Source organism: Haematobia irritans, chromosome 5, assembly GCF_050003625.1.
Source record: "Haematobia irritans isolate KBUSLIRL chromosome 5, ASM5000362v1, whole genome shotgun sequence".
Classification (NCBI taxonomy): domain Eukaryota; kingdom Metazoa; phylum Arthropoda; class Insecta; order Diptera; family Muscidae; genus Haematobia; species Haematobia irritans.
This window is the reverse complement of record NC_134401.1, coordinates 33,650,233-33,664,034: the sequence shown is the minus strand read 5'-3', so window position 1 is coordinate 33,664,034 and position 13,802 is coordinate 33,650,233. Positions and strand designations below refer to the sequence as shown.

The following is a 13,802-nucleotide window of genomic DNA, read 5'->3' as shown; positions in this document are numbered from 1 at the left end:
GGATGAATTTTGCTCCCCAAAGAGGCTCCGGAGGTCACATCTGGGGATCGGTTTATATGGGGGCTATATATAATTATAAACCGATATGGATCAATTTTTGCGTGGTTGTTAGAAACCATATACCAACGTCATGTACAAAATTTCAGCCGGATCGGATGAAATTTGCTTCTCTTTGAGGCTCCGCAATTCAAATCCGGGGATCGGTTTATATGAACCGATGTGGACCAATTTATGCATGGTTGTTAGAGACCACATACGAACATCATGTACCAAATTTCAACCGAATCGGATGAAATTTGCTTCTCTTCGAATCGGATGAAATTTACTTCTCTTTGAGGCTCCGCAAGCCAAATCTGGGGATCGGTTTAGCCCCCATATATATAATTATGGACCGATATGAAACAATTTTTGCGTGGTTGTTGGAGACCATATATCAACGCCATGTACCAAATTTCAACCGGATCGGATGAAATTTGCTTCTCTTTGAGGCTCCGCAGGCCAAATCTGGGGATCGGTTTATATGGGGGCTATATATAATTATAGACCGCTAAGGGCCAATTTTGGCATGGTTGTTAGAGACCATATACTTACACCACGTACCAAATTTCAACCGGATCGGATGAAATTTGCTTCTCTTTGAGGCTCCGCAAGCCAAATATGGGTATCGGTTTATATGGGGGCAATATATAACTATGGACCAATGTGGACCAATTTTGGCATGGTTGTTAGAGACCATATACTTACACCACGTACCAAATTTCAGCCAGATCGGATGAGTTGTGCTCCTCCAAGGGGCTCCGGAGGTTAAATCTGGGGATCGGTTTAGAGACTATATACTAACACCACGTACCCAATTTCAACCGGATCGGATGGTCAAATCTGGGGATCGGTTTATATGGGGGCTATATATAATTATAGACCGATATGGACCACTTTTTGCGTGGTTGTTGGAGATCATATATCAAGACCATGTACCAAATTTTGAGCCAGATCGGAAGAAATATGGTTCTCTTAGAGGCTCCGCAAACCAAATCTGGGGATCAGTTTATATGGGGGCTATATATAATTATACACCGATGTGGACCAATTTTTGCGTGGTTGTTAGAGACCATATATCAACACCATGTACCGAATTTCAGCCGGATCGGATGAAATTTGCTCCGCAAGCCAAATCTGGGGATCGGTTTATATGGGGGCTATATATAATTATGGACCGATATGGACCAATTTGGGCATGGTTGTTAGAGACCATATACCAACACCATGTACCAAATTTGAGCCAGATCGGAAGAAATATGCTTCTCTTAGAGGCAAATCTGGGGATCAGTTTATATGGGGGCTATACGTAAAAGTGATTCGATATGGTCCATTGGCAATACCATCCGACCTACTTCAATAACAACTACTTGTGCCAAATTTCAAGTCTATAGCTTGTTTCCTTCGGAAGTTTGCGTGATTTCAACAGACGGACGGACGGACATGCTTAGATCGACTCAGAATGTCACCACGACCCAGAATATATACTTTATGGGGTCTAAGAGCAATATTTCGATGTGTTACAAACGGAATGACAAAGTTAATATACCCCCCCATCCTATGGTGGAGGGTATAAAAAATAATTCAATGTTATCCAATCGAATTTCTATGGAATAAAAAAGTTAGATCGTAATCTTTGTCTCAATAATATAATTCGAGTTCATATCTACGTTTTAAGAAATTAAAATGAATTAAATTAAATAAATTACCTTTTGATCCTTGGGCATTTTTTTTTTTTCAATCGTCCTTACAACAATTGCTCTTTTCTTCGGGATCTTGCATTTGTATTTGCAAATTCATTTTGGTTCTATTAAATTCAATTAAATTTAAAAATAAATAATATTAAATAAAAATAGATAATACAAATAATATTAAATTAAATACCAATTATTTTGCATAGGAACAGTAGTTTGTCCGAGTTATATGATATTACTGATGGGAATTAAATTTATTTGATTTGTTTAAATTTAATTTATTTATTACAATATCACATTTATTACAAAATCATAATAAATTATGAAAATACGAGGGCAGTTCGGAAACTTCTTGGCCTAGCACAAAAAGCGCGGTGTAACCAAAAAAAAGTTAAGTGTTTTGGAAACTTCCATCTCTGTTATGAACACATGTTAAATTTTGTTTCGATCTGGCAACTCATTCATATAGAAATATGTGATCAAAGAAGACGCATCCGCAATTTGTTTACAATTGAAAAAATAGAAATGCGTGCTGTCATTAAATATTTACATAAAAATGGTTTATCGGGACAAGAAAGTCATAATGATATGGTGAATGTGTTAGGTGAAAGTGCTCCTTCATATGCAACAGCAAAAAATTGGGTTGCTGAATTTAAACGTGGTCGTACTAGCATTGAAGATGAACCACGTAGTGGGCGTCCAACACCTTATTTTCCTGATTTAGCTCCCAGTGACTTTTACTTGTTCCCAAATCTAAAAAAAATCCTTGCTGGTAAGCGTTTTACCTCAAATGAAGAAGCAATAACAGTTGTAAACCACTATTTTGAAGACCTTGAAGAAAACTATTTTAATCAAGGGATAGAATTGCTAGAAAAGCGTTGGTCTAAGTGTATTGAAGTTTCAGGAGATTTTATTGAAAAATAAAAATATTTTTGAAAAACTAACTATTCTCTTTCATTGATAGGCTAAGAAGTTTCCGAACCGCCCTCGTAAATATAAAAAATTAGTTGCTAATAACAAAGCTTTTTTTTACCAATAAACTAAATTTTTATATAACCGAGTTTTAAAAAAAAATAAATAAATAATAATTTCATCCTAAAATCATATTTATTTTTTTTTTTTGCATGGTCCTTTGAATTGTTGCTCATTCACCCTAAATCGTTAACTGGCTACTTGTCTTGTTTCATTAAATAAAATAAAAAATCTTATTTGAATTAAATTAATTTGTTTTAGTTATTATTATATATTGTTTTTTAGACTTATTTCTGAGCTTCAAGATGGTGCATTTCTCAGAAACTTTGTATTAATTTCTCTTCCATTTGTTATCTCTTATGAAATATTTTAAATTCCTTTATCATTTATGCATAAAATTATTTACCTTTGTAAGCTTAAGCTTATTTGCTTCTATAAAAAAATACTTCTAAATATCCAAGCATAATGAAAAACATGTAAATTAATTATTCTCTCTCTTTTTGTTTTCATTTCAGGTAATTACAAAAGAATAAATCTTCCTTTAAACAAATCCTCCTATGCATCTATTGTAAGTTCAAATTATAAACTACTTTTATACAAGTAAACGATATCCGTATCCGTAAGGCTATAATTAAAGCATCAATTTCCTTTTTTTTAGCTCAGGCAAAAATCATTAATTTGCTTTGTAGCCGTTTTACTCAGCAGTTAGTTTTTTTTCAATTAGTTAAGCATTTGTTTATTAGTGATGTTGGAATAAAAAATCCAACAAAGTTTTCAATCAAACAGGTTTCCATTAAATCCCCTCGATTCATTCCTACAAGCTATAGTTTTTTTCTCACAATTTTGCAATTAGACATGACCACTGGATCGGTAGAGAGGGGTGGGGGGATAGGTGGTGGGTCATGAATTGTAAATGAAATATGAAATAAATGGGAACATTAAGGCAATAAAATGAAAGAGATACAAACAAATGGATCCATAAGGATCACAATCATCTAAACTATTATGGTCATTAAAATCATTATTAACACACAGTTTATTATAAGTAAACAAAAACAACAATAACAACAACAAAAAAATAGAAAAATTATTGAAGCTCATTCATTTACACATACCTCATACATTTTTTGTATTCAATCTCTGGTACTCGTACTCATTCATCATGATCTCATACTTTAATCCTCAAAATAAATATATATGTGTGTGTGTGTGTTTGCTTATTTTTTTCTTTTCATTTGTATTGGTCTGTTAGCTTTCGATTTGCTTTGCCGGCAAGCCTGTTTGTTAGTTGATTAACAACTTTGAAATGGGGAAAAATGTGTTGATGCACAAGGACTTTATTGAAATGACCGCAAGTCATTCTTCTATCATCCACTTCCTCATCTCTGGGCAATGTCCTCGTGATCCTTATGATGTCATGGATTAGCCATGAACAAAAGAACCAGAAAACACAAAACACACAAAAACAAAGCTTATAACAACTGCATTTGTAGTTCTTGCAGTCAGACAGTCTTTTGGGTTTGGCTTCACATTTGATGTTAAATACTAGTTTTCAGTGTCTCTATATACGAGTATGTATGTAGATATATGGCTTTCTTTTTCTCTCCATATATAAAACATCTATACTTCTAATAACTTCCCTAGACAAAGAATTCTCGTTAATCAGTGGTTGCTAGGAATTAAGGAGTAAAAAAATAGAGAAACTAGAAAAAAAAAGACAATGAAAATAGATGGAAAAAAATTAACCCTTATGCGACCCTAGAGTATCATAAACTTATACTTCACATTATTTTTACCGGGAAACTTTAAAAGTTCAATGTTGGGACAATTATCTGTCCGTCTGTCTATCTTTGTTCATTTCCCAAGCTAGTCCCCATATAAATCCATTTGATCGGGGTAAACAATATGAGAGTTATACTTTCTAAAACGTTGCATAAAATTTGTCATTAAAAGTTGAAACCGTTTTTTTTTTTTCAAATAAGATCCTAATGACAATTTTTTACATAATTGTGCAACCTTTTTGTTCTTTTGGCTGTGAGACTCTTTTTTTTCAGAAAACAATATCTCTTTAAATTTTTTGCAGAAAACAGTTTCCGTGAGACCTTTTCCAGAAAAGAGTGTCTATGAGAATTTTTCAAAAAAAAAATTGTCAGTAAGACTTTTTTTCCAAAAAAAAGTGAGATTTTTTCCAGAAAAAGTGTTTTTGAGACGTTTTTCAGCAAACAAGTGTCTCACAGACACTGTGAAACTTTTTTTTTTCTAGAAAAAGTGTCTGTGAAAAAATTGTTTGTGAGACTTTTTTGCAGAAAAAAAGTGTATGTGAGACTTTTTTCCAGCAAAAGTGTCGGTGAGACTTTTTACAGAAAAAAGTGTCTGTGAGACGTTTTTCATAAAAAAATTGTCTGTGAGACTTTTTCCCAGAAAAAGTGTCTGTAAGACTTTTTTCAGGAAAAAGTGTCTGTGGGACTGTTTTTGCAGAAAATGTTGTCTGTGAAACCTTTTCCTAGAAAAAATTTGTCTGTGAGACTTTTTCCCAGAAAAAGTGTTTGTGACAACTTTTTCAAGAAAAATTGTCTCAGAGAATTTTTTTCCCAAAATAAGCGTCTGTGAGACCTTTTCCAGAAATCATTGTCTGTGAGACTTTTTTGCAGAAAAAGGTGTTTGTGATATTTTTTTCCAAAAAATATTTGTGAGACTTTTTTGCAAAAAAAAAGAAAAAATTTCCAGAAAAAATTGTCTGTGAGACTTTTTCCCAGAAAAAAGTGTCTGTGAGACCTTTTCCAGAAAAAAAATGTTTGTAAGACTTTTTTCAGGAAAAAGTGTCTGTGAGACTTTTTTGCAGAAAGTTTTGTCTGTGAGACCTTTTCCCAGAAAAAAATTGTCTGTGAGACTTTTTTCCCGGAAAAAGTATTTGTGAGAATTTTTTCAAGAAAAATTGTTTCTGAATTTTTTTTTCCAAAATAAGCGTCTGTGAGACCTTTTCCAGAAAACATTGTCTGTGAGACTTTTTTACTGAAAAAGGTGTCTGTGATATTTTTTTCCAAAAACAATGTTTGTGAGTCATTTTTGCAGAAAAAAAATGTCTGTGAGACCTTTTCCAGAAAATATTGTCTATGAGACTTTTTCCCAGAAAAAAAGTGTCTGTGAGACCTTTTCCAGAAAAAACTAGTCTGTAAGACCTTTTTCAGGAAAAAGTGTCTGTGAGACTGTTTTTGCAGAAAATGTGGTCTGTGAGACCTTTTCCCAGAAGAAAATTGTCTGTGATATTTTTTCCCAGAAAAAAAGTGTCTGTGAGACCTTTTCCGGAAAAAAATTGTCTGTGAGACTTTTTTGCAGAAAAAAGTGTCTGTGAGACTTTTTCCAGAAAAATTGTGTGCGAGACTTTTTCCCAGAAAAAAATGTCTGTGAGACCTTTTCCAGAAAAAAATGTCTGTAAGACTTTTTTCAGGAAAAAGTGTCTGTGAGACTGTTTTTGGAGAAAATGTTGTCTGTGAGACCTTTTCCCAGAAAAAAATGGTCTGTGAGGCTTTTTCCCAGAAAAAGTGTTTGTGATATTTTTTTCCAAAAAAAAATGTTTGTGAGACTTTTTTGCAGAAAAAAGTGTCTGTGAGACCTTTTTGCCGAAAAAGGTGTCAGTTATTTTTTTTTCCAAAAAAATGTTTGTGAGACTTTTTTGCAGAAAAAAGTGTCTGCGAGACCTTTTCCAGAAAAAATTGTCTCTGAGACTTTTTTCCCAAAATAAGCGTCTGTGAGACCTTTTCCAGAAAACATTGTCTGTGCGACTTTTTTGCAGAAAAAGGTGTCTGTGATATTTTTTTTCCAAAAAAGTGTTTGTGAGACTTTTTCCCAAACTTTTTTCCCAAAAAAGTGTTTGTCAGATTTTTTCACAACAAAAATGTTTATGCTGAAAGAGTGTCTGTGAGATTTTTTCCAAAAAAAGTGTTTATGAGACTTTTACTGAAAAAGTGTCTCTGTGACTTTTTTCAAAAAAAGTGGTTTGAAACTTTTTTCCAGAAAATACTGTTTTTGCAGAAAAAATTGTCCGTGAGACCAAACAAGTGTCTCACAGTCACTGTGATACTTTTTTTCTGTATCTGTGTATCTGTGAAAAAATTGTTTGTGAGATTTTTTTTGCAGAAAAAAGTGTCTGTGAGACCTTTTCCAGACAAAATTGTCTGTGAGACTTTTTTACAGAAAAAGTGCCTGTGGGACCTTTTCCAGAAAAAAATTTCTGTGAGACTTTTTGCAGAAAAAAGTGTCTGTGAGACCTTTTCCAGAAAAAATTGTCTGTAAGACTTTTGTCCAGAAAAAGTCTCTGTGAGAATGTTTTTTCAAAAAATTTTGTCTGTGAGACCTTTTCCGAGAAAAAATTGTATGCGAGACTTTTTCCCGGAAAAAGTGTTTGTGAGACTTTTTTCAAGAAAAATTGTCTCTGATTTTTTTCCAAAATAAGCGTATGTGAGACCTTTTTCAAAAAAACATTGTCTGTGAGACTTTTTTGCAGAAAAAGTGTCTGTGAGACCTTTTGCAGAAAAAAATGTCTGTGAGACTTTTTTGCGGAAAAAAGTGTCTGTGAGACCTTTTCCAGAAAAAAATTGTTTGTAAGACTTTTTTCCAGAAAAAGAGAGACTTTTGTCTAGAAAAACTGTCTGTGAGACCCTTTCCAGAAAAAATGGTCTGTGAGACTTTTTTGTAGCGAAAGGTGTCTTTGAGACCTTTCTTCAGTGGTGTCTGTGAGACTTTTTCCAGAAAAAGAGTTTGTGGGACTTTTTTTCAGAAAAAGTGTCTTTGAGACCTTTTCGTGAAAAAAATTTTCTGTGAGACTGTTTTTCAGCAAAACAGTGCCTGAGAGACTGTTTTTGTATTTGAGACTTTTATCCAGAAAAAAGCGTCTGTGAAACTGTTTTCAGTAATAAGCCTCTGCGAGACTTTTTTTCAAGAAAAAAGGGTCTTTGATACTTCCTACCGAAACAGTGTCTCTGGGTCTTTTTCCAGTAAAGATGTCTTTCGGCATTTTTCCCAGAATAGTGTTTTTTCCAGAAAAATTGCCTGTGCTACTTTTTTCCAAAAAAAAAGTTTTTGTGAGACTTTTTTCGAAAAAAGTGTTTGTGGGACTTTTTCCAGAAAAAGTGCCTGTAAGACTTTTTTCAGAAAAAGTGTCTGTGAGACTATTTTTGGAGAAAAAAATTGTTTGTGAGACCTTTCCAGAAAAAAAATGTCTGTGAGACTTTTTCCAGAAAAAAGTGTTCGTGAGACTTTTTTTTTCAAGAAAAAGTGTCTGTAGGACTGTTTTTGCAGAAAACGATGTCTGTGAGACCTTTCCCAGAAAAAAATTGTTTGTGATACATTTTTTTCAGAAAAAAGTATCTGTGAGACTTTCTCAGAAATAAGGGTCTGTGAGACTTTTTTGCATAAAAAAGTGTCTGAGAGAATATTTTGCAGAAAAGTATCAGTGTGACTTTTTTTGCAGAAAAATGTGCCTGTGAGACTTTTTTTGCAGAAAAACTATCTGTGAGACTTTTTCCCAGAAAAGTGTTTGTGAGCCTTGTTTCCAAAAAAATTGTCTGATCGACTTTTTTTGTCCCAAAAAAAGTTTTTGTGGGACCTTTCCCAGAAAAAAGTGTCTGAAGCTTTTGTTCAGAAAACGATGTCTGTGAGACTTGTTTTCAAGAAAGTGTCGGTGGTTCTTTTTCCGAAAAACTGTCTGTGCATCTTTTTTAATAAAAGAGTGTGTGTGTGTGTGTGATTTTTTTCCAAAACTAAAAATGTATTTTTCCAGAAAAAAGCGTCTGTGAGACTTTTTTCAGTAATAAGCGGTCTTTTCAAGAAAAAAGTGTCTTTGAGACTTCCTACCGAAACAGTGTCTCTGGGTCTTCTTCCAGTAAAGATGTCTGTTGGCATTTTTCCCAGAAAATCTGTCGTCGAGACTTTTTTCAGAAAGAGCTGCATGTGAGACTTTTTTCAGAAAAAAGTTTCTACTGCGACTTCTTCCCGAAAAAAATGTCTTTGAGACTTTTTTTTCAGAAAAAAATGTCTGTGCGACCTTTTTTTTCAAGAAAAAGAGACTGAACTATTTTTCCAGGAAAAAAGATTCCTCTGGGACTTTTTTCAAGAAGTGTTAGCGAGACGTTTTTTTCCAAAAAAAGTAACTCTGAAATTTTTTTCCACAACAAAGTGTCGGCGAGACTATTTTCCAGAAAAAAGTGATTTCAGTATATTTTTTCCAGTAAAAATATAATAATACTAGCCTTTTTTCTAGAAAAACAATTGTACTGTTTTCAAGCGGATGCGTGTGGCGCCTTAAGGTATGCAAATATATCAACTGAATTGCTGATAGTAGGCCAATTGGGGTAGTCTTGTGAACTTTAAATTTATCGAATAAATAATTTCTCTATTTATTGAATAAATAGAGAAAAAATAGTTGACTAATTTAAAGTAATTTTATAAAAATATACTTATTACCTAAGTAAAAAAAATGTTTTTATTCAAATTTCTTCTTTAGAAAGATTGTTACTTTTTGCTTTCCTTTTTTTAATAAACGTACCTAAGTACCCAATTTAAGGGTTAATATTTCGCACAAATCCCACACCACTATTTAAGTCAACTGAGAAAAGGGATGTTTCTTCCCTCTTCCCATTAATTACAAAGGATTTTCAACTTTCTTAGAAGATCAATCAAGTCTTAGGTCTCTCAAACGAACAAAGAACAAAACTAGAACAACATCTCCCAAAGGAAGCTGTTGTCAAAACTAGTTACGTTTTGAGAAAACGGGTCATAATAGTTTGATGATTTTTTGTTCTATCAAAAAATCCATTAAAGTTTCCCGCTTTTTTTTGCTTTTTATTCGAAAAACAAATAAACAATCTTTTTCAGCTAATTTAAAACCTTTGGTCTTTTCTATTTTTTTCATAGTTTTTTGGGGATAAAAAAGGATAATTTTTTTCTCAACACATTTGAAGGTCATGTGAACTATTTTTTTTTGTATAAATGATTGTGTTAAGTGTAATAGTAAAGAATGAAAAGAAGAAAAACCTGCTTTAAAACAAACAAGTTTTCTTGTTGCTTTAAAGTCAATTCAAAACCTTTTTCGAGGTCTCACCAAAACAAAAATAAATATCAAATAGCAAATATTTAGTCAAACACTTCATCAACAGACCATCATCTATGATCGTGTTGTGGACAAATGTCCGGAAAAAGGTTACTAATTGTATACTAGGCTAATATTGTGTTATGGGACACCTCTTATGTGTTAACCTTTTAACCTCAAAAATTCGAAATATCACCCCTTTATCGTTTTTTTTTTTCTATTTTGGCTTATGTCAGGGGGAATTACACAAATTGAGATGTCCTAGTTGGGAATAATTTCTTTTTCGTTATTGCTGCTGTTGTTGTTTTCATTCATTGGACTAAGGACCCCCCTTTGATAAGTTTGAATGCGATTGTGTGTGTGTGTGTTAATAATGCCACAATTCAGTCGCGTGTCCCATATTGGAATTAATTTTTATTATTCATGTTTGAGCCAGACACTCGTGTGCCATATGGACTTGCCAGTGTCACTATACCCAGATAAAATTTTTCTAGCCTTTTATGCTGCTGCTCCCTTGCCATCCAATTTGTCTGCATTTTTATGTGGATTTCTTTTTATGGTGTCATAGATTTTGCCTATTGTTCTAACTCAATATTTCGTATTCATAGATGGGACATGGTTGACTGAGTGGCTGGCTGGCTGACTGGTTTGGTATGTTGGCATATGTATATGCATAATGTAATAATGGAACTATACAAAAAATATATATTGCCTATAAAGGACAATGAAATAAAAAGGGGCCTTTCAAATTTTTGCTAATGGCTCGTGCCTTACCATTTCTCTATTGTCCAACGTCGTCGCTTATATTACTGAAGTTACTCTGCGTTGCCATTGAGAATTGCACAAAAAGTGTAATTTGTAAAAGGTGGCACAAAATGTAACAAAATTTTTATGAAGGACACAAATATGAATTACATGAATTTTATAATTTTTTCCTGTGATATTATAAGGTCGCGTATTTTTTTAATCAGACGTAAATAAGCTCCACAATCATTTCAATAAACTAAACAATCATTTCCAGAAAAAAATTGTCTGTGAGACTTTATATCAGAAAAAAGTGTACTATAGACTTTTTTTTCCAGAAAAAAAAGTGTCTTATAGACTTTTTCCCAGAAAAAAGTGTCTGATAGACCTTTATCCAGAAAAGGTGTCTGTGAGACTTTTTTACATAAATGTGTCTGTGAGACTTTTTTCCAAAAAATGTGTTTGTGAGACTTTCCAGACATAGTATCTGGTAGACTTACTTCTAGAAAAAGTTTCGGTGACATTTTGACAGAAAGTATCTGTGAAACTTTTTTCCTCAAAAAGCATCTTTGAGACTTTCTTCCAGAAAAAGTATCTTTATCTATTTCATCGAAAATTAAAACTTTAAATTAGATGTTCGTGTAAAGCCGAAATTTTTCTTTGCATATTTTCAGGCGTCACAATTGTCCCTATGTCTCCGTGTGATTTCATTTAAGGCACCGATTACATTCGTAATTTTAATGGATTCCGGGAGCAAATTTTCCAAAAACTATTGCACGAAAAAAGTTTCTGTGAGACATTTTCCCAGAAAATAGTCTGTAAGACATTTTTCCACAAAAAGGTTCTGTGAGACATTTTTCCAGGATAAAGTGCGTGTGAGACTTTTTTCCTACAATAAAGTGTGTGTATGAGACTTTTCTTCAGAAACAAAGAGTCGGTGAGACTCTTTTCCACAAAAAGTATGTATGAGACTTTCTTGCTGAAAAAAAGTCTGTGAGACTTTTTTCCTCAAGACGTATCTGTGAAGCTTTCATACAGAAAAAATGTCGCTGACTTTTTCCAGAAATAAGTGTTGATGAGATTTTTTTTTCCAAAAAAAAAAGTGTTTGTGAAACTTTTTTTCCAAAAAAGGTAAATGCCAGACTTTTTACCAGAAAAATGTATTTGTGAATCTTTTTTCCAATAAGGGTGTTGGTGAGGCTTTTTTTCTAGAGAAAAGTGTCTGTGCAGAAAAGAGTGTCTTAAAATTTTTTCCAGAAAGGTTTCACTCCTTTTTTTCCTGAAAAGGTAAATGCCAGACATTTTACCAGAAAGAAGTATTTGTGAGTTTTTTTCCCCCACAAAAAAGTCACTGTGGGAAGTTTTCCAGAAAAAGTGTCTGTGAGATTCTTTTCCAGAAGAAAGTGTTTTTGAAACTTTTTTTCCAGAAAAAAGGGTCTTTCAAACTTTTCCCAGAAAAAAGTGTCTTTCAAACTTTTTACCAGAAAAAGTGTCTGTGAGACTTTTTTACACAAAAAGTATCTGTGAGACTTTCTTACGGACAAAGTATATGTTTGACTTTCTCTAGAAAAAGTATCTGTGACATTTTCTTGCAGAAAAAGTATCTGTGAGACTTTTATCCAGAAAAAGTGTCTGTGAGACTTTTATTCAGAAAAAGTGTCTGACAGACATTTTTCCAGAAAAAAGTGTCTTTCAAACTTTTTACCAGAAAAAGTGTCTGTGAGACTTTTTTACACAAAAAGTATCTGTGAGACTTTCTTACGGACAAAGTATATGTTTGACTTTCTCTTGAAAAAGTATCTGTGACATTTTCTTCCAGAAAAAGTATCTGTGAGACTTTTATCCAGAAAAAGTGTCTGTGAGACTTTTATTCAGAAAAAGTGTCTGACAGACATTTTTCCAGAAAAAAAGTGTCTGTGAGACTTTATTTCAGAAAAAAAATTATGATAGACGTTTTTCCAGAAAAAAGTGTCTGATAGACCTTTATCCAGAAAAAAGTGTCTGATAGACAAAGTATCTAATTAACTTTCTCTAGAAAAAGTATCTGTGACATTTTCTTCCAGAAAAAGTATCTTTTATCCAGCAAAAGTGTCTGTGAGACTTTTATTCAGAAAAAAGTGTCTGATAGACTTTTTTCCAAAAAGTGTGTCTGTGAGACTTTTTTACACAAAAAGTATCTGTGAAACTTTCTTACAGACAAAGTATCTGTTTGACTTTCTCTAGAAAAAGTATCTGTGACATATTCTTCCAGAAAAAGTATCTGTGAGACTTTTATCCAGAAAAAGCGTATAGGAGACTTTTATTCAGAAAAAGTGTCTGGCAGACATTTTTCCAGAAAAAAAGTGTCTGTGAGACTTTATTTCAGAAAAAAATTATGATAGACTTTTTCCAGAAAAAAGTGTCTGATAGACAAATTATCTGTTTGAAAAAGTATCTGTGACATTTTCTTCCAGAAAAAGTATCTGTGAGACTTTTATCCAGAAAAAGTGTCTGTGAGACCTTTATTCAGAAAAAGTGTCTAACAGACATTTTTCCAGAAAAAGTTCTGATAGACTTTTTTCCAGAAAAAAGTGTGTCTGGTAGTATCTGGTAGACTTTCTTCTAGAAAAAGTTTCTGTGACATTTTGACAAAAAGTATCTGTGAAATTTTTTTCCTCAAAAAGTATCTTTGAGACTTTCTTCCAGAAAAAGTGTCACTGAGATTTTTTCTGAGATTTGTTTGATAGACATTTTCCAGAAAAAAGTGTCTTCATTTCATTCATTTCAGAAAAAAGTGTATGATAGACTTTTTTCCAGAAAAAATGTGTCTGATAGACTGGTTTTCCAGAAAAAAGTGTCTGATAGACCTTTTTCCTGAAAAGGTGTCTGTGAAACTTTTTTCCAAAACGTGTGTCTGCGAGACTTTTTTCCAAAACGTGTGTCTGTGAGACTTTTTTCCACAAAAAGTATCTGTGAGACTTTCTTCCAGAAAAAGTGTCACTGAGATTTGTATGATAGACATTTTTTCCAGAAAAAAAGTGTCTGTGAGACTTCCAGAAAAAAGTGTCTGACAGACATTTTTCCAGAAAAAAAGTGTCTGTGAGACTTTATTTCAGAAAAAAGCGTATGATAGACTTTTTTCCAGAAAAAAATGTGTCTGATAGACTTGTTTTCCTGAGAAAAGTGTCTGATAGACCTTTTTTCCAGAAAAGGTGCCTGTGAAACTTTTTAACATAAATGTGTCTGTGAGACTTTTTTCCACAAAAATTATCTGGGAGACTTTCTTCCAG

General features: G+C 33.0%; 1 protein-coding gene across 10 annotated transcripts in view; it reads left to right on the top strand.

Moving 5' to 3' along the window:
• The window catches only part of mbl (splicing regulator muscleblind), a 318,509-nt gene that overhangs the window by 94,832 nt on the left and 209,875 nt on the right, over positions 1 to 13,802 (top strand). The window contains exon 1 of one of the 10 annotated variants that reach the window (XM_075313795.1): positions 3,218 to 3,270. The exons of the other annotated variants lie outside the window; for them this stretch is intronic. The gene's annotated coding sequence lies outside the window, so the exon portion shown is untranslated. Of the gene's footprint in view, positions 1 to 3,217; positions 3,271 to 13,802 lie in introns of those variants that run through there. 10 annotated transcript variants of the gene reach the window in all.